The sequence below is a fragment of the Saccopteryx leptura genome, chromosome 5 (assembly GCF_036850995.1).
Source record: "Saccopteryx leptura isolate mSacLep1 chromosome 5, mSacLep1_pri_phased_curated, whole genome shotgun sequence".
Taxonomy (NCBI): domain Eukaryota; kingdom Metazoa; phylum Chordata; class Mammalia; order Chiroptera; family Emballonuridae; genus Saccopteryx; species Saccopteryx leptura.
Window position 1 is genome coordinate 28507188 of NC_089507.1, and position 20432 is coordinate 28527619.

The following is a 20432-nucleotide window of genomic DNA, read 5'->3' on the forward strand; positions in this document are numbered from 1 at the left end:
CTCCTACATAATCTCAAAGATTCTCTCAAGATCCAGGAGAAAAATTTATAATCAATAGTCAAATAAAGAAAAACTTTCTAATTGAATCATTTTTGTTTATATTCAATATCATAACCCTAAGTTTCATGTTTTCTAAATTTCTTCTCAAGAATACTTAGTAGTTAAAAAAAGAAAATACATATGCATTTCATCAAAAAATGTATATATAAACTCGGGGGGAAAAGGCTACTTTTCATAAGTTAAAAACAGAAAAATTCGCCCTGGCTGGAGAACCTAGCTGGTTAGAGCATCATTCTGAAGCACGAAGGTTGCTGGTTTGATCCCCAGGCAGGGCACATACAGGAACATATTGATGTTTCTGTCTCTCTCTCTCTCTCCTTCCTAACTCTCTAAAATCAATAAAATAAACATTAAAAAAAACACAGAAAAATTCAACAGATGATAAAAAAAAATCCATACTATGTAATCCCAAATCATAGTGGATATAGACTGCTTATAAATGTTAGGAAGGCAGTTTTCAACAGCAGTATTGCAAAGTACAGTGTGTCCGTAAAGTCATGGTGCACTTTTGACCGGTCACAGGAAAGCAACAAAAGACGATAGAAATGTAAAATCTGCACCAAATAAAAGGAATACCCTCCCAGTTTCTGTAGGATGATGTGGCAGCATGTGTGCATGCACAGATGATGACGTACCACAGTGTATACAGCGGAGCAGCCCACAGCCATGCCAGTCGAGATGTGGACAGGTACAGAGGAAAGTTCAGTGTGTTCTGTGGCTCGCTAAATTCGAATCCATGACCAAAGCGCAACGTGAATATCGGCACATTTATAATGAAGTGCCACCACATAGGAATAACATTACTTGGTGGGATAAGCAGTTGAAGGAAACCGGCAGTTTGGTGGAGAAACCCCGTTCTGGTAGGCCATCAGTCAGTGACGAGTCTGTAGAGGCTATACGGGATAGCTACCTAAGGAGCCCTAAAAAATCTGTGTGTGAGCCCACATCAAACTGCTCTGAATAGGTATAAAACTGGGAGAGTTTTCCTTTTATTTGGTGCAGATTTCACATTTCTGTCGTCTTTTGTTGCTTTCCTGTGACCAGTCAAAAGTGCACCATGACTTTACGGACACACTGTATTTATTGAGATATAACTAACATAAGTGTAGGTATAAGATGTATAGCTTTTGTTGATTTGATACCACAAAATGATTACCACCATAGCATTAGCTACCACCTCCATACCACCACATAATTCCCATTTCTTTTCATGGTAAGAGTATTTAAAATCTAGTCTCTTAGCAACTTTCCAGTATGTATATAATACAGTATTTCAAAAGTGCACCATGACTTTACGGACACACTGTACTAATGTCTTCTGAAATTGTAAGGTACATCACAAGTAATGTTACAAGTTTATGAATAATTTACATCATTCAGATAAATTACAGTGAATCTTGACTTTTTCTCAGTATCATTCTCACTCACCTGCTTGCCCATGTGACTTTTTGAGCAGAACGAGTTATGGCTACTGCTCTAACAACTCATGTAAATCAAAACGTCTCTCAACCATGCTACAGCTTACATGACATATCTACACACATGTCATTCATGATACCAGGACAAATGCTCAAAATCACTGTGATAAAGAAAGCAATGTTATGAAAAAAGGATACCTGAACAAACAGCAGAAATTTCAAGTGTTCAAAATTTAAAACAAGTCAGTTGCAACATTACCTTTGCAAAGAGCAACAAAATACATATCTTAAAATAAATTAACTTTTTCTTTCTTTTTTTAAGTATATTGTAAAAGAAAATAAGGTAGCAGCCAGAACACTAACTTCTAAGTCTGGTGCATATACCATAAAGATGCTTACTGCATCCCTAACTTGATTTGAAGAATCTTTATTAGCTGGTCAACTTTGCAAGTGTTGCACCTGTACCACTTGTCAATGAGTGCAGTCAAGCAAAAACCAGCTTGAATTTGTATTTTTACAAAGCTGAACTCACATCAGTGCTTTGACCTAAGTTTTAAAAAGGAAATGAAAACTCAATATGAAAATAAGCAACAAGAAGGGAACTTTCTCCAAAACAAATGCACTTAAGTTTAAAATGTTATAAATAAAATATAAGCACAACTATAGACCTAAAAGTTATTTTAGTTTAGAAAAATATACACTTTTTAATAGAGTTGAATTTAATTTTAAAAGCAAAACACATTTATAGTGTTTTGTTTTGTTTTTTGAGAGAGAGGTAGGGAGAGACAGGAACATCAAGCTGCTCCTATATGTGCCCTGACTGGGGATGGAACTGGCAACTGCTAAGTTCTGGGACAACGCTCCAGAGCTATCCAGCCAGGTCTTAACTTTTACTGATTTTTAGAGAGACAGAGAGAGGAAGGAAGAGAGAGAGGAGGGGAGAGAGAGGGGGAGAGAGATAGAGGGGAGAAGGAAGGGAAGCATTTGTTGTTCCAGTCAGTTGTACATTTTTTGGTTGCTTCCCATGTGTGCCTGACTGGGGATCAAACCTGCAACCTTGTTGTTTCAGATGATGCTCTTAACAGACTGAGCTAATAGACCAAGAATTTTAATAGTTTTAAAATTCACAGGAAGGTTTGTTTTTTTTTTGTTTGTTTTTTTAATTTTTATTCATTTTTTAGAGAGGAGAGGGAGAGACAGAGAGGAGAGACAGAAAGAGAGAAGGGGGAGGAGCTGGAAGCATCAACTCCCATATGTGCCTTGACCAGGCAAGCCCAGGGTTTCGAACCGGCGACCTCAGCATTTCTAGGTCGATGTTTTATCCACTGCGCCACAACAGGTCAGGCAGGAAGGTTTTTTAAAAATAATAAAACCCCAAAAATAAAAGGTAATCTCCTCTCCTCACAGGCAACTTCTATTAGAAACCTTCCTATAAATTCGGTAGTATTGCAGAAGTATGTACAGCTAGTGCTCAACTTACAACCACAATTGGTTCCAACAGACCAGTCGTAACACAATTTGTTCGTAAGTTGAGTAGACTATATGTACAGTACTGTGAAATGATATAAAAATCTTTAAGTCATAGTTTATCATAATTTTCTTTCATTATTGTTATATATCATAATTTTCTTTGTTCATTTTATGCCATTTGTATCATCTCTACACCATTTTGTTTCTTATTTTTACATTCGTCAGGTTTAAGTAAAACACTGCATTACCAGTACAACTGGTTTAATATTTGCAAAGACAATTTCCTCTTGGTAGACATCTTGGGAGGGGTTTGATGAAAAATACCCAAGACACAAAACACAAATTGCTGTACAGAGTCTGGGATAACAGTTAAATGGTGCACATGGAGATGGTAGTGCTGCCGGAAGCTGGTCCGCACTGGCGTACGCCCAGCTGGACAATGCTTGTGCTGCCAGATGCAGAGCAGTCATGGTTAGCGACTGTGATTGTAAAGTCGAATGGTCGTAAGTTGATCAATATTTGTATACTGTCTATACTTGTTAAGTTACTATTAAAATCACTACATTTCAAATCACTAAACTAGCTTAAATGTGACTTATTTTGTAATTAGACTGGTTACTCTAATTATTCAGAGCTTGGGTTAACTATTTAAAGTCATGGTTCATCATAATATTTATAACAGTAAAGCCCTGGCCGGATGGCTTGTTGGTTAGAGCGTTGTCTGGAAGCATGGAGGCTGCCAGTTCGATCCCTGGTCAGGGCCATAAAAGAACAGATGATGTTCCTGCCATTCTCTCTCCTGCTAAATCAATATATGAAAAATTTTTTTTAAAAGAGTGATATCTGTAAGGCCCCACAAAAACAATTTTTAAAAAATGTATTTATAATGATGAAAACAAAACTACATTAATGTCCAAAATTAATAAATCAGGCCCTGGCCAGTTGGCTCAGTGGTAGAGCATCAGCTTGGCATGTGGAAGTCCCGGGTTAGATTCCCGGCCAGGGCACACAGGAGAAGCGCCCATCTGCTTCTCCACCCCTCCCCCTCTCCTTCCTCTCTGTCTCTCTCTTCCCCTCCCGCAGCCGAGGCTCCATTGGAGCAAAGTTTGCCCAGGCGCTGAGGATGGCTCTGTGGCCTCTGCCTCAGGCGCTAGAATGGCTCTGATTGCAGCAGAGCGAGGCCCCAAGATGGGCAGAACATCGCCCCCTGGTGGGCATGCCGGGTGGATCCCGGTTGGGCGCATGCGGGAGTCTGTCTGACTGCCTCCCCGTTTCCAGCTTCGGAAAAATAAAATAAAATAAAATTTAAAAAAAACCACAGGCCCTGGCCGGTTGGCTCAGCGGTAGAGCGTCGGCCTAGAGTGCGGAGGACCCGGGTTCGATTCCCGGCCAGGGCACACAGGAGAAGTGCCCATTTGCTTCTCCACCCCTCCCCCCCTCCTTCCTCTCTGTCTCTCTCTTCCCCTCCCGCAGCCAAGGCTCCATTGGAGCAAAGATGGCCCGGGCGCTGGGGATGGCTCTGTGGCCTCTGCCTCAGGCGCTAGAGTGGCTCTGGTCGCAACATGGCGACGCCCAGGATGGGCAGAGCATCGCCCCCTGGTGGGCAGAGCTTCGCCCCATGGTGGGCGTGCCGGGTGGATCCCGGTTGGGCGCATGCGGGAGTCTGTCTGACTGTCTCTCCCTGTTTCCAGCTTCAGAAAAATGAAAAATAAATAAATAAATAAATAAAAATAAAAAAACCCACAATGTAACAAAGAACAGTTGGGGGTGCTTAATTTTCAGCCAAACTTTTATAACCCATATACTAATATATCATTATTTATTATTATCCATTTAGACAATTTAGTGTCTTATACTGAGGTTTTTGTTCTAAGTCCTACTAGATTACATGAAAGAGTATTACAATAATTATTTTTAGCAATGTGCTGTTTTTTACAGATATAGAATAAAGTTGAGATTTTTCTTTATTTATTTATTCCATCAACAAGCCGAATTAGTCCTCCCTGACCTCATAGGGCCTCACAGTCAAATAGGGCAGGCAGCCACAGACAAATACGGAATGTAAAGTGATGTTTCATATAGCTGTTTACAGAAGCCTAAGGTGGGTTAGAATAGAGCTCTGGTAAAGGTCGTATGTGACCTAACTCCACAGATAAACAGCCAGGCTTAAAGACTAGGAAGAGAGGAAAGACAACCAGTATTTCTCTAGATTGTCTCCCCACAAAAATATCAATGCAATAATCAAATTTACCATTTTTTAAAATTCATTTGGAAAAGGATCTTGCAGTGAGAAATTTATTCAGTTTACGATGATCCAATAGTAGTCCAAATAGTAAAATATCCAAATCAATGGAGAATATGTAGGAAAAATCCAAATAACTGTACAATGAGGCAGAAGCATTAGATGGGCTTTGATGTATGGAATGCAAGGTAATGAATGTACAGGAAGGAGAAAATACTCCAAATTTACTTAAAGCTCAGTAGGTTGATTACTCATAATAGCAAAGCAAAAAGACCTAGGAGGCTTTGCAGAATGTTTCTTGAGGTCATCTCTCAGCTGTACACCTTCTGACAAAAAGACCAATAAAACAATAGACTTCATTAAGGATAGGATTGGAAATGGGACAGAAAACATTATCTTACCCTTAACAAAAAACATAGCTTGCCAAAATGCTGTGTACAGTTCTAAGTTCAAAGACAACAGGGCATAGTGATTAAGAAAGCAGGCATGCCTGACCAGGCAGTGTCACAGTGGACAGAACGTTAGCCTGGGACGCTAGGACCCGGGTTTGAAACCCCAAGGTCACCGGCTTGAGCACGGGTAGCCAGCTTGAACATGGGGTCATAAACATGACCCCATAGTCACTGGCTTGAGCCCAAAGGTCACTGGATTGAGCAAGCGGTCACTGGCTCAGTTGTAGCCCCCCAGTTAAGGAACATGTGAGAAAGCAATCAATGAACAACTAAAGTGCCGCAACAAGTAATGCTTCTCATCTCTGTCCACTCCTGTCTGTCTGTCTCTCTCACTAAAAAAAATAAAAATAAAAATAAGGAAATTCCAAATAGTGACAAATATTAGGCAGAAAACAAGAGAATAGAGTTCAATGCAGGGCAATCTCCTTAACGAGGCTACATCTGAACTAAGACCTGCATTACATCACGGAATCAGCAGCAAGATCTGGGGTAAGAGTAGTGAAGTCCTAGGGGACGACAGCAAGTGCAAAATGCCCTAGGCAGGAGCAAGACTGGCAAGTTCCAGGGACAATACTAGTGAGGCTGAAACAAAGGAAGGCTCCACCACACTGATCTAGTGCCAAAATATGCAGTGCCTGGCCAGCTCTGGTAAGCAGTCTGGATTTTATTCTGAATATGAGGGGAAGCTTTCAACAAAGGTAACAAATGGAATACTACTCAGCCATGAAAAAGAAAGGAATCTTGGCCCTGGCCGTTTGGCTCAGTGTAGAGTGTCGGCCTGGTGTGCGGGAGTCCTGGATTCGATTCCTGGCCAGGGCACACAGGAGAGGCACCCATCTGCTTCTCCACCCCTCCCCCTCTCCTTGCTCTCTGTCTTTCTCTTCCCCTCCCGCAGCCAAGGCTCCATTGGAGCAAAGTTGGCCCGGGCGCTAAGGATGGCTCTGTGGCCTCTGCCTCAGGCGCTAGAATGGTTCTGATTGCGGCAGAGCGACGCCCCATATGGGCAGAGCATCGCCCCCTGGTGGGCGTGCTGGGTGGATCCCAGCCAGGCGCATGCGGGTGTCTGTCTGACTGCCTCCCCATTTCCAACTTTGGAAAAATACAAAAAAAAAAAAAAAGAAAGGAATCTTACCTTACTAATTGTCTTTCCTCTCTTCCTAGTTTTTAAGCCTGGCTAACTTTATCTGTGTACACTAAATGAAATAAGCCAGTCAGAGAAAGACAAGTACCACTCATTTATATGTGGAATCAAACAAAATAAACCAACAAAACAAAATAGAAACAGACTCATACATATGGAGAATAAACTGACAGCTGTCAGAGGGGATGGGGTTAGAGGGCTGGTGAAAAAGGTGGAAGAGATTAAGCAAAGGAAAAAAATCTTCATACACACAGACAACAGTATGAGGATTACAAGAGGGAAAGGGGGTGGAGGGAGGTAGAACAGGGTAAAGGGGGGATAGATGGTAAAGGAAGAAGACTTGACTTGGGTGGTGAACACACAATATAATATAGATAATATATAATGGAATTGTACACCTGAAACCTATGTAATTTTAGCAACCAATAACACCCCAATAAATTCAATTTAAAAAGAAATAAAATTTTGTTAACCAAAGGGATGACAATCTAATTTACATTTTAAAGGATGTCTTAGGCTATGGAAAAGGGCATGAACCATAAAAAGCTAAAGTGGACCTGACCAGGTGGTGGCACAGTGGGCAGAGCATCGGACTGGGATGCGGAGGACCCAGGTTCAAGACCACAAGGTCTCCAGCTTGAGCGCAGGCTCATCTGGTTTGAGCAAAGTTCACCAGCTTGGACCCAAGGTCGCTGGCTCGAGCAAGGGGTTGCTCGGTCTGCTGTAGCCCATGGTCAAGGCACATATGAGAAAACAATCAATGAACAACTAAGGTGTCACAATGAAAGACTGATGATTCTTTTTTTTTTTTTTTTTTTTTTTTTTTTTCTTCATTTTTCTGAAGCTGGAAACGGGGAGAGACAGTCAGACAGACTCCCGCATGCGCCCGACCGGGATCCACCCGGCACGCCCACCAGGGGCGACGCTCTGCCCACCAGGGGGCGATGCTCTGCCCATCCTGGGAGTCACCATATTGCGACTAGAGCCACTCTAGCGCCTGAGGCAGAGGCCACAGAGCCATCCCCAGCGCCCGGGCCATCTTTGCTCCAATGGAGCCTTGGCTGCGGGAGGGGAAGAGAGAGACAGAGAGGAAAGCGCGGCGGAGGGGTGGAGAAGCAAATGGGCGCTTCTCCTGTGTGCCCTGGCCGGGAATCGAACCCGGGTCCTCCGCACGCTAGGCCGACGCTCTACCGCTGAGCCAACCGGCCAGGGCTAAGACTGATGATTGATGCTTCTCATCTCTCTCTGTTCCTGTCTATCTATCCCTCTCTCTGACTCTCTCTCTGTCCTAGTTAAAAAAAAGGCAAGCTAAAGTGGAAGCAAGGAGCCCAGCTGGTTACTGCAGTTGGCAAGGTGAGGCGATAGCTGGCAAACGGGATGCCAGTAGATATGGGGAAAAGTGGACAAATCTAGAATATATATTGAACAAACTGTAAGGCAGATCAAATTAAGTCACATAATGCATAGTAAGCATCTGGGACTGATGTTACCCAAGAGCTACAAAATGAAAATACAGATTTAAAGATTTAGCTAATTTTATGACTAATGGAAACCCAAATGGGTTATCAGCATATTTAGTTTACTTTGTAATATGTACTTATCCTTTGAAGCTGAGGTGAAGGGGTCACTTCCTTTTGGCACCACCCATAATGCACGGACCAAATGGACACACATCAAGACTCAGTGTTAATAAAGCAAACTGAGTATGACTATAAAGTAAAAATTTTCAGGACCTTATTGCTGCAAGCCCAGACAAGCTGGACAGCATTGGGAACGCTTTTAAAACCACCATTTAAATCATTATGGTCTGGTAAACATACAGTGATGTTCCCTAAAAGTTAAGATCCAAAAGTCCATATCTGAAAAAGCAGGTTACAGAAAAGCATATGCTTTTTTTTCTTTGAATACCATTTTTTTATAAAATATATGAAGGCCAAAAAGAAGTCTGAAAAGCTATAATCTGCAGCTAACACTTTGGTGACCTATCGATGGCAGGAATATTAATGACTTTTCCTCTTTTCTGTTTATCTGCTTCAGTTAACATTTTGCTCAATATTACCAATTATTTTGTGGAAGCAAAAATATTCAGGTATGTGTTAGCATAAAAGGTTAAAAAAAAAACTGCAAGAAAACAATCTCATTTGTCTAAATCAACAGGATTCCAACAGTGGTATTAAGAAAAAAGACCTCCAGGGCGGAAAAGGGAGTGGGGGTTGGGGGAAGGTGGAGGCAGATGGCAGGAGGATAGATACTGATGGAGGTAGACTTGACTTGAGGTGGTGAACACACAATACAACATACAGATGATGTGTTGTAGAATTGTGCACCTGACACCTGTATAATTTTATTAACCAATGTCACCTCAGTGGTCAATAAATAAAATTTTTAAATCTAAAAAAACAAACAAACCAAAAAAATCCTCAATTGCCCAAACAGGAGGAAGAAATCTGTTAAGAAGAGGTCCATGTTACACCATACAAGAACTGATTACAAGGTAGTAATCTCAATTCATAAGAACTCTTCCTGTATTTGATAAGGAGCAATCAATTAGCATATACTTCCATTTTTCTTTCTTGTCGTTTACCAAAGAAACACCTCAATTAATGATTTTTTGGGCAGGGGATGATGTTTTTTTAAAATCCAAGTTAGCATAAAAAGGAGGTTTGGTCTTCAGGTCTCCTTCGTGCCCTCGAGGGGCGTGGAGGCTGGCAAGGCTGGCAGCAGGCTCCACTAGCGGAATCTGCGTGGCCAGCCACCTGAAGCGGAAAGGGACACAAGCTTTCTGCCACCTCCACAGAGCTGGGCAGGGAGAGCGCTTCCTTCCTGAGGATATCAAGACTAACACAGCTGAGACAGTTGCTGCCGTCCAAGTTACTGTTGGCACAGCTGCCAACGATTTCTGAGAGGAACAAAAAATGAAGGTCTCTCTTCAACAAACACCGTTAACGTCCGTTAAGCTCATCCGACTCTCTTGATAACACATCCTCGATTTTACAAATTAGGACAACTAAAAATATTCTATTGACTTTCTACAGCTAACAAACATCATCTGGGCTAAAATCTTCACACACATAGAAAGACACTTTTTAAAAAAAACTTTGGCTTTAAACGGCGACGTGCGACTTTAGGTACTCCGGTAACCAGTTTACCGGACAGAATCGTTCCAGTAAAAGGTGCTGCTACCTCTTTCTTTACTGCCAGCTCTGGTTCCACTTACTGAACAAACAGGAAAAAAAAAAAAAAAAAAAAAGGAATCCTTTAAATTCGGAACACAATGAAGGATAAAAAGCTCTCGCTTTCTGAATGGCAGCTTTCCTGTCGCATCAATCACAACAAAGAACGCATCCTAGCGTCTTCCACTAACCCGGCAAAGGTATAATGTGAATTTCAGGATTTGTGGGTTTCTCCTTCCAGCTACGTTACGAATCTCTCTTTACTCCACTAGACGCCTCCACCCGACTTGACTGCCTTGCCCTAAAAATAAAACCACCCGGGACTACCGTCCACTTTCCTGCCAAGCCCTGACTCTGGTTTCCTGCAGAGAAAGCCAAATTGCAGGCTTTCTGTCTCGCTCATCGCCGGGGAACGCGGGTTCGGCAGCAGCTGGCTCCTCCCGCTGCAGAGTCGCCAGCCTCGCCGGGAATCACTGAACCCAAGAAGCAGCCCCGCTCTGCCGCAGCCACCGCAGAGCCTGAGGACCCCCCAGGAAAACCCGGAGCGAGGAGAAGGTGGGCCGAAGGGGAGACACTCACCCGCCCAGACAACAACCGACGGGGCGGGGAGGACGGGGGCCCGGACCCAGACTCGGCAGAAAGACCGCCTGGAGCTTCCGGAACGCTGCGGCTGCGGCTCCCGGCCTCGGGCTTCCTCCCCTCCTCTGTTTTGGTGCGATTGACCACGTCACTATTAGCCACGAGACCCGGATCTGCCCGCTTCCGCGGGCGGCGGCGCAACAGTTTGCAGCGACTCGAGACCCCAGCTGTCGGCCTGCTGAGCATGCGCGCACTATGCGCCTGCCCAGTGCGCCCGGGGAGGCGGGACCGACGCGAGAGTCACGATACTTGGGGGGCGGAGTGAGGGGGTTGCAGTTCCGGTTGAGTGGGGCGAGGCCTCGGGGCTTTTAACCGCTCCGGTTATCCTTCGTTTGTCCGCGGTGGACAATTTCCCCTCCATTGCTTCCCAATTTGCTTAAGCTGATGACTGTCCTCGATCGGAGTCTAGAACAGCGCAGGAGGTGGGCTCGGGTCAATGTGTGCTGAGACACGGTACTACTGCAGAAATTCTGTGTTTGGTCGCTCAGGACCAGGTGAAAATTAGATATAGAGGATTTTGTCTTACGTACAAAAGCACGTCGAATGTGGCCGTATTGATCCCCTTGACCCTAGCATATTTACACCCAGGAAGCTGGCTAAAAAATTAAGCTCAAAAGGAGTACCACTTGCTGGTCGGGAGATAGTGGGGGATGGGAAGAGGAAAGCTGTTGGTAGGCAAGTCTGCCTAAGCCTTTGTTACTTTGATTTCAGGGGCAGGAATAGCATACTATTGATATTTCTGGGGTAATCACCCCACTTCTTTGTAGACCAAGTTGGTGCTTCCTCCTCTGGCCTCCTTAGTCTCACTGCTAAACGTTTGGAGCCCAGAAATTTTCTAATTTAGCAAAATGTAGGGGTACTCTACTTTTTAAGGTTCGTGAGTTAACAAACTTTAAAATAGGACCAATGGTAAAAGTGGACTTCCAAAGATTTCACAAAGACGCCTCTTTGCTTGTCCTGCAAGAGAAGTGAAAGTTAGCTGTCTTCCTTACTGGGACTTGGTGATTTTCACCTACCCAGACTTCCAGCTCAGCTATTTGGTTAATGACCTCAGCTAGCTGAATCACCTTCAGAAAATTAGTATAATCTGCAAGAGTTTTTTAAAGTGGCTGTTGAACACAGGTAAATGTTTCTAGAAAATTAAAGGTTTCTAGTAAAACTCAAAGTGTTTCCTAGTTAATTAACAGATTAAAAGTAGAAGTCAAGCTACTTGGCTCTTAATCTGCAGTCTTAAACTCTATTTACTCAAATTCTGAGATGTTGAGGTGTAATCTAGTGCCTTAATGAAGCTCATGGTCTGACCCTGTAACAGAGAGTCTTTTAATCAGTGGAACAGATAGCCTCCTATGCTTGAATGCACCTATATAGCCAGGGGCCACTGTGGCCATGCACATGCAGGTTCCCATTAGATTCGGGCAGAAAGCAAAGAAACAGTGGAGCCAAAAAATGGTGGACCATTCCTTTATTCTAACCTCACAACCAGCTGACGAGTAAAACAGAGAGAAACACTTCCCTTTCCATTCAGGGCTCCCAAAGCCACTGACTCTTCTAGTTTTTCCTAGAATCAAAGGCCCCTACCAGTCTCAGCAGAGCTCACAATGCCCCTCGCCCCTCTGGTTCCCATCTGCCAACATGGCTTCTTACTCTACAAAACTGGCTTCCTTCAGCACCCTGCCGACTTGGCTTCCTCTTCCTCCTTCTGCTTCTTCACAAACTTTTCTTGGCACGAAAACCCCTCTTCCAGCAACATTAGCATAACAATGACCCTTCCCAAGCAGGAAGGAAGGAAGGAAGGGAGGGAGGGAGGGAGGGAGGGAGGGAGGGAGGGAAGGAAGGAAGTAAGTTAGGAAGGAAGGAAGGAAGGAAGGAAGGAAGGAAGGAAGGAAGGAAGGAAGGAAGGAAGGAAGGAGAAGAAGAAAGAAAACAGAGCCTAGTAGCCATTTCTACACAGTGGTCTCACACAAACCGCACTTCAGGGAGAAGCCAGCACTGAATCGCAGCGCCATTTTTAACAATAAAAGTGAGCAAACTCAGAAAATATAGATTTTACAAACTTATTTGCCCAACACAACCCATGTGCACATATGTTATTTGAGGACACATCTGTGTTTATGTATTTTGTGTATAGTACAAAAGTAGACTTGTACAGGTTGTTGCAAAATTATCCATACTTGCTTTATAAATATAAATTACTGGAAAATCAAGATATTAGGATCCCTAGTGACTCAGCTTCCAAGATAGCCCCAGTGACCTAACCTCTGGAAATGTAGTCTCCTCCAGCCCTTTGAATCAGGGGCACTCTGTATAACCTGTAGAAAACAGGTGAAGGTGTATGACTTCTGAGACTAGGTCATAAAGGCACTGCTTGCAGATTTCCACCTCATTCTCTTGGATTGCTTTCTCTGGGGGAAGCTTGTCTCCATGTCACTCCACTCAAGCAGCCTTATGAAAAAGCCCGTGTGGAGAGGAACAAAAGCCTCCACCAACAGCAAGCCCAGCACAAACTTGCCAGCCATATGTATGAACCCCAATCAAGCATTGTATAGACTGCATACTGGCCCAAGATCTATCTGCTTGCAATATCACATGAGACAGAAAGGGCCAGCTTCTCTAATTAGCCTTCATATAAGGCAAAGACAGGAATAAATGAACATCACCTTTTTGGGGGAAGGCAGTGTTGTAAAAAGGGTAAAGTTACCCTTTGAGAGGATTGCAATGTTCTAAATAGAGCAGTCTCTCTCATGTTGTGAGGGAGGGTAGAGAATGTTCCCTTTTCCCCAAATAGGGAGAATCACCAAAAGAATCTCTCAAGTAGGGGTGTTGACCCACTGAATCATTAGCTGCTTTTATACATTGAGACTCGGACAGCCTGACCAGGCAGTGACTTGGATAGCATGCCCAGGCAGTGGTGCAGTGGATAGAGAGCATTGGACTGGGACACAAAGGACCCAGGTTTGAAACCTGGAGGTCACTGGCTTGTGTGCAACCTCATGCACACAAGCCAGCTCATGGTGAGCATGGGGTCACCAGTTTCAGTGCAGAGTTGCTGGCTTGAGCATGGGATCATAGACATGACCCCATGGTTGCTGGCCTGAAGCCCAAGGTCACTGGCTTGAGAAAGGGGTCACTCGCTATGCTGCATAGCCCCTCTGTATAGGTCAAGGCACATATGAGAAAGCAATCAATGAACAACTAAGGTACCTCAACGAAGAACTGATGCTTCTCATCTCTCTCCCTTCCTGTCTGTCTGTCCCTATCTGTCCCTCTCTCTGACTCTGTCTCTGTCAAAAAATAAATTAAGCCCTGGCCGGTTGGCTCAGTGGTAGAGCGTCGGCCTGGCGTGCAGAAGTCCCGGGTTTGATTCCCGGCCAGGGCACACAGGAGAAGCGCCCATCTGCTTCTCCACCCCTCCCCCTCTCCTTCCTCTGTCTCTCTCTTCCCCTCCCACAGCCGAGGCTCCATTGGAGCAAGGATGGCCCGGGCGCTGGGGTTGGCTCCTTGGCCTCTGCCCCAGGCGCTAGAGTGGCTCTGGTCGCAACAGAGCGACGCCCCGGAGGGGCAGAGCATCGCCCCCTGGTGGGCAGAGCATCGCCCCCTGGTGGGCGTGCCGGGTGGATCCTGGTCGGGCTCATGCGGGAGTCTGTCTCTCCCCGTTTCCAGCTTCAGAGAAATACCGAAAAAGAAATTAAATAAATTAATTAATTAATTAATTAATATGAGATTTGGTGACTGCTCCATCTAAAATTTGCCAAGCCGTTCACCTAATGCTACTAGGGAATAGAAAAAGAGACACTAGAAGTTAAGTAAAGCTGAGAAAGGGGGTGGCAGTTGCATAACGGGGCAATCTGCATTTCTACTGTTTGTAATGGTAAGAAGTTTCTGAGGCCCTGGCCAGTTGGCTCAGCGGTAGAGCATCGGCCCAGTGGGTGGAAATCCCAGGTTCAATTCCAGACCAGGGCACACAGGAGAAGCACCCATCTGCTTCTCCACCCCTCCCACCTCTCCTTTCTCTCTATCTCTCTCTTTCCCTCCTACAGCCAAGGCTCCATGGGAGCAAAGATGGCCTGGGCACTGAGGATGGTTCTGTGGCCTCTGCCTCAGGTGCTAGAATGGCTCCTGTTGCAACGGAGCAATGCTCCAGATAGGCAGAGCATTGCGCCCTGCTGGTCATGCCAGGTAGATCCTGGTCAGGTGGATGGGAGATTCTGTCTCTCTGTCTTCCTTCTTCTCACTTTAGAAAAATACAAAAAAAAATAAAAAGAAGAAGTTTCTGAAAAGTCAAGTGGCACTAGATGGTATAGCAGAACCCTAGACAATTGCCCGTTCATCACACACGCACACGCACACGCACAAATAATGTACATGCAATGCATACCCACACCAACTATATCTCTTCTCCTGTTCAAGCAGCCAATACATTTATTTAACAAGCAGTCAGTTGTTAAATTAAAAATCTTATCTTTAGAGATATAGAGTGCTATATTTATAGATGAAATAATAAGAGTCCTAGGATTTCCTTCAAATCTCACAGAGGTTGTGGTTGTGACCATAGTTATATTGTTGAAGCTAAGTTTTAGTTTACTATTATATTTCCTCTACTTTTGTATATTAACTTGAAAACTTTAATACTAAAAATAGTTTTCTAAAAAAACCTTTGGGTACAAAAACCTTTTGTAAAAAAACAATTAAAAATCACAAGTTATAGCCCTGGCCAGTTGGCTCAGTGGTAGAGCGTCGGCCTGGTGTACAGAAGTCCGGGGTTCGATTCCCGGCCAGGGCACACAGGAGAAATTCCCATCTGCTTCTCCACCCCACCCCCTCTCCTTCCTCTCTGTCTCTCTCTTCCCCTCCCACAGCCAAGGCTCCATTGAAGCAAGGATGGCCCGGGCGCTGGGGATGGCTCCGTGGCCTCTGCCTCAGGCGCTAGACTGGCTCGGTTGCAACAGAGCCACGCCCCAGATGGGCAGAGCATCGCCCCCTGGTGGGCGTGCCGGTGGATCCCTGTTGGGCGCATGCAGGAGTCTGTCTGACTACCTCCCCATTTCCAGCTTCAGAAAAATACAAAAAAACAAAACCAAAACACAAGTTATAGATCTATTTGGATCCTTATGTTAGAAAACTGTCAAAAATTATGACAATCAAGAAAATGAACATTAACTGAATATTTGATGATATTAAACAATTTCTGTTAATTTTTTCTGTATGATTACACTATTACGGCTTTGTTAAAAATAGAATTCTTGGCCCTGGCCGGTTGGCTCAGTGGTAGAGCATCGGCCTGGCGTGCGGGGGACCCGGGTTCGATTCCCGGCCAGGGCACATAGGAGAAGCGCCCATTTGCTTCTCCGCCCCCCCCCCTTCCTCTCTGTCTCTCTCTTCCCCTCCCGCAGCCAAGGCTCCATTGGAGCAAAGATGGCCCGGGCGCTGGGGATGGCTCCTTGGCCTCTACCCCAGGCGCTAGAGTGGCTCTGGTCGCGGCGGAGTGACGCCCCGGAGGGGCAGAGCATCGCCCTCTGGTGGGCAGAGCATCGCCCCTGGTGGGCGTGCCGGGTGGATCCTGGTCGGGCGCATGTGGGAGTCTGTCTGACTGTCTCTCCCCGTTTCCAGCTTCAGAAAAATACAAAAAAAAAAAAAAAGAATTCTTGGCCCTGGCCTGTTGGCTCAGTGGTAGAGCGTCGGCCTGGTGTGCAGGAGTCCCGGGTTGGATTCCCTGCCAGGGCACACAGGAGAAGCACCCATCTGCTTCTCCACCCCTCCCTCTCTCCTTCCTCTATGTCTCTCTCTTCCCCTCCCGCAACCAAGGCTCCATTGGAGCAAAGTTGGCCCGGGCACTGACGATGGCTCTGTGGCCTCTGCCTCAGGCGCTAGAATGGCTCTGGTTGCAACAGAGCGATGCCCCAGATGGGCAGAGCATCGCCCCCTGGTGGGCGTGCTGGTGGATCCCTGTTGGGCGCATGCAGGAGTCTGTCTGACTGCCTCCTCATTTCCAGCTTCAGGAAAAAATACAAAAAAATAAAAATAAAAAAGAATTCTTTTAGAGACACATAATAAAGTATTACAGATTCAATATGATGTTTGGAATTTACTTCAAAATAATCAAGAAGAGCCTAACCAGTGGTGGCACAGTGGATAGAGCCTTGACTTGAAATGCTTAGGTCCCAGGTTTAAAACTGCAAGGTCACCAGCTTGACTGCAGGGTTGCCGGCTTGAGCATTGGGTCATTGACACAATCCCAAGTTCACTGGCTGGAAGCCCAAGGTCACTGGCTTGAGCAAGAGGACACTAGCTTGGCTTGAGCCCCCTAGTCAAGGCTCAATCAATGAGAAACAATCAACGAACAACTAAAATGACCCAACTACAAGTTGATGCTTCTCATCTCTCTCCCTTCCTGCATGTCTCTCTCTCAAAAAATCATCATCATCATCATCAGGGAAAGGAAAATGGATGGTAGTATAAATGAAAGAAGATGGACCATTCTCAATACAGAATGACCATGTATTGCTAAGTTTTGAAATGGGTTCATTATTTATTTATTTATTTATTTATGTGTTTCTCTTTACTTTTTAAAAATTGATCCAAAACATATTTCCTCAAAAACATATTGTTGGGTGTTTAAAATACCAATGTATAATATGTTAATTTTTTTAACCTTTCACTCCGCTATGAAGAGTTCAGTGTTAATTATTCTAACATGCAAGAGTTCAAGTCATCACGTGATGTCTAAAGATGAGTAACTGAATCAGAAGTTTTAGAAGTTCCCAGCAGTCTTTCAGAAGGTGCATGTTCCAACACTGTAGTTCTGAGTCTATATTCTCTATTCTAGCTATGTACCCTGTAAAATTACATTATCAATAATTAGTGAGCTGGAGCCAGCTCAAACTTGCTCCTTTCTTACAAGGGCCAATTGTGTTCATCTCTTCCCAGCTTCAAATTCAGTGATCTCACATTTGTACTTTAAAATTTGTATGGTAGGAATATTTACATCATGGAAACTGGAAAATGCTGCAAATCAAGGACTACTCCCCCTTCCCCCATCCCTAGACATTTATTAAATATTTACTATGACAATATTGCCAATAAATATGATATAGGCCCTGGTTGGTTGGCTCAGTGATAGAGCATTGGCCTGGCGTGCAGGAGTCCTGGGTTCGATTCCCAGCCAGGGCACACAGGGCACACAGAAGAGTGCCCTCCCCCTCCCCTTCCTCTCTGTCTCTCTTCCCCTCCCACAGCCAGGGCTCCATTGGAGCAAAGTTGGCCCGGGCACTGGGGGTGGCTCTATGGCCTCTGCCTGAGGCGCTAGAATGGCTGTGATTGCAACGGAGCAATGCCCCAGATGGGCAGAGCATCGCCCCCTGGTGGGCATGCCAGGTGTATCCCTGTCAGGCGCATGTGGGAATCTGTCTGACTGCCTCCCGTTTCCAACTTCAGAAAAATATATACAAAAAATATATATATATGATATAGATATTTGTTTGACACTCACAGTGCCATTTGTACAAATGTACCCCGCTTGAAGGAATTTTCATATACTAAAGACTAAATTTTACAAAACTTGTAGAGGAAATAATGATCCACACCACAAAAAGAGTTTTTAATGTATAATAATTCTCTGTATAGCCTGACCAGGCAGTGGCGCAATGGATAGAGTGTTGACCTGGGACACTGAGGACCCATGTTCGAAACCCCGAGGTCTCCAGCTTGAGCATGGGTTCACCCGACTTGACAGTAGGATCACTGGCATGACCCCATGGTCACTGGCTTGAAGCCCAAGGTCACTGTCTTGAATAAAGGTTTACTAGCTCAGCCTAGTCCCCTGTCAAGGCACATATGAGAAAGCAATCAATGAAAAACTAAGATGCCGCAACTATGAGTTTATGCTTCTCATCTCTCTCCAGTCCTCTCCATCTGTTCCTGTCTGTCTCTCTCGCTCACTAAAAAATTGTACTGTAATAATAAGGCCCTGGCCAGTTGCTCAGCGGTAGTGTCAGTCCAGCATGTGGAAGTCCCGGGTTTGATTCCTGGTCAGGGCACACAGGAGAAGTACCCATCTACTTCTCCACCCTTCCCCCTCTCCTTTCTCTCTATCTCTCTCTTCCCCTCTTACCACCAAGGCTCTATTGGAGCAAAGTTGGCCTGGGCGCCAAGGACAGCTCCATGGTCTCTGCCTCAGGCACTAGAATGGCTCCAGCCACAGTGGAGCAATGCCTCAGATGGACAGAGCATCGCCCCCTGGTGGGCATGCCGGGTGGATCCCGGTCGGCGCATGCAGGAGTCTGTCTGACTGCCTTCCTGCTTCTAACTTCGGAAAAATACACACACAAAAAATAATAATAATAATTCTCTGTATAAGCATTATTATATGTAATTGCCCCAAACTGGAAAGTATACATATATTCAATAGATAAATAGATAAATAAACTGTGCATCCATTCAATGGGATATTCAGCAATTAACAGGAATGGATTATTGATACACACAACATGCATGAATCACAAATATATTATACTAAGTGAAAGAACCCAATATCAAAAGACTATATGCTGCCTGACCAGGTGGTGAAGCAGTGGATAGAGCATTAGACTGGGATGCAGAGGACCCAAGTTCAAAACCCTGAGGTCACTGGCTTGAGCACAGACTCACCAGCTTGAACACAGGGTTGCTGGCTTTAGTGTGGGATCATAGACATGACCCCATGGTTGCTGGCTTGAGCCCAAGGTTGTTGGCTCGAGCAAGGGGTCACTCGCTTTGCTGGAGCCCCCAAATCAAGACACATATGAGAAAGCAATCAATGAACAACTAAGGTGCCGCAAGGAAGAATTGATACTTCTCATCTCTCTCCCTTCCTGTCTGTCTGTCCCTATCTGTCCCTCTCTGTCTCTCTCTCTGTCTCTGTCACAAAAAAAAAAAAAGCCTGACCAGGCGGTGGCGCAGTGGATAGAGCATCGGACTGGGATGCGGAAGACCCAGGTTTGAGACCCTGAGGTCACCAGCTTGAGCGAGGGCTCATCTGCTTTGAGCAAAAGCTCATCAGCTTGAGCCCAAGGTCGCTGGCTCGAGCAAGGGGTTACTCGGTCTGCTGAAGGCCCGCGGTCAAGGCACATATGAGAAAGCAATCAATGAACAATTAAGGTGTTGCAGTGCGCAATGAAAAACTAATGATTGATGCTTCTCATCTCTCCATTCCTGTCTCTGTCCCTGTCTATCCCTCACTCTGACTCCTCTCTCTGTCTCTGTAAAAAAAAAAAAAAAAGAATATGACATACTACTATAAGGAATGAAAATTAAAATATGGTTAAAATTTAGAATGTATGATTTTAAAAATGTATATTATGGAGGTGTGTCCCCTAAATGAATGCATAATTTTATAAGTATAATGTTTCAATGGAAATTTCTCCTTTACTGCATAAAATTTATTTATTTATTTTAATTAATTTATTCATTTTAGAGAGGAGGGGGGGAGAGAAAGAGAGAGAGAGAAGGGGGAGGAGCAGAAAGCATCAACTCCCATATGTGCCTTGACCAGGCAAGCCAGGGTTTTTTTGTTTTGTTTTGTTTTTTGTTTTTGTTTTTTTACAGAGACAGAGATAGACAGGGACAGACAGACAGGAACGGAGAGAGATGAGAAGCATCAATCATCAGTTTTTCGTTGCGCATTGCGACTTCTTAGTTGTTCATTGATTGCTTTCTCACATGTGCCTTGACCGCGGGCCTTCAGCAGACCGAGTAACCCCCTGCTGGAGCCAGCGACCTAGGGTCTAAGCTGGTGAGCTCTTTGCTCAAGCCAGATGAGCCCGCGCTCAAGCTGGCGACCTCGGGGTCTCGAACCTGGGTCCT

The 20432-nt window shown here is 44.8% G+C and overlaps 1 protein-coding gene and 1 non-coding gene across 2 annotated transcripts in view; one reads left to right on the plus strand and one right to left on the minus strand.

The window, feature by feature from the left end:
* Positions 1–10788, minus strand: part of SMIM14 (small integral membrane protein 14) — an 81799-nt gene extending 71011 nt beyond the window's left edge. Inside the window, exon 1 of the mRNA XM_066386182.1 lies at positions 10536–10788. The gene's annotated coding sequence lies outside the window, so the exon portion shown is untranslated. The remainder of the gene's footprint in view (positions 1–10535) is intronic.
* On the plus strand, positions 4270–4345 carry TRNAS-AGA (transfer RNA serine (anticodon AGA)). The gene has a single exon. It is a non-coding gene; the product is annotated as a tRNA-Ser (tRNA).
* Positions 10789–20432: the final 9644 nt, after the last annotated feature.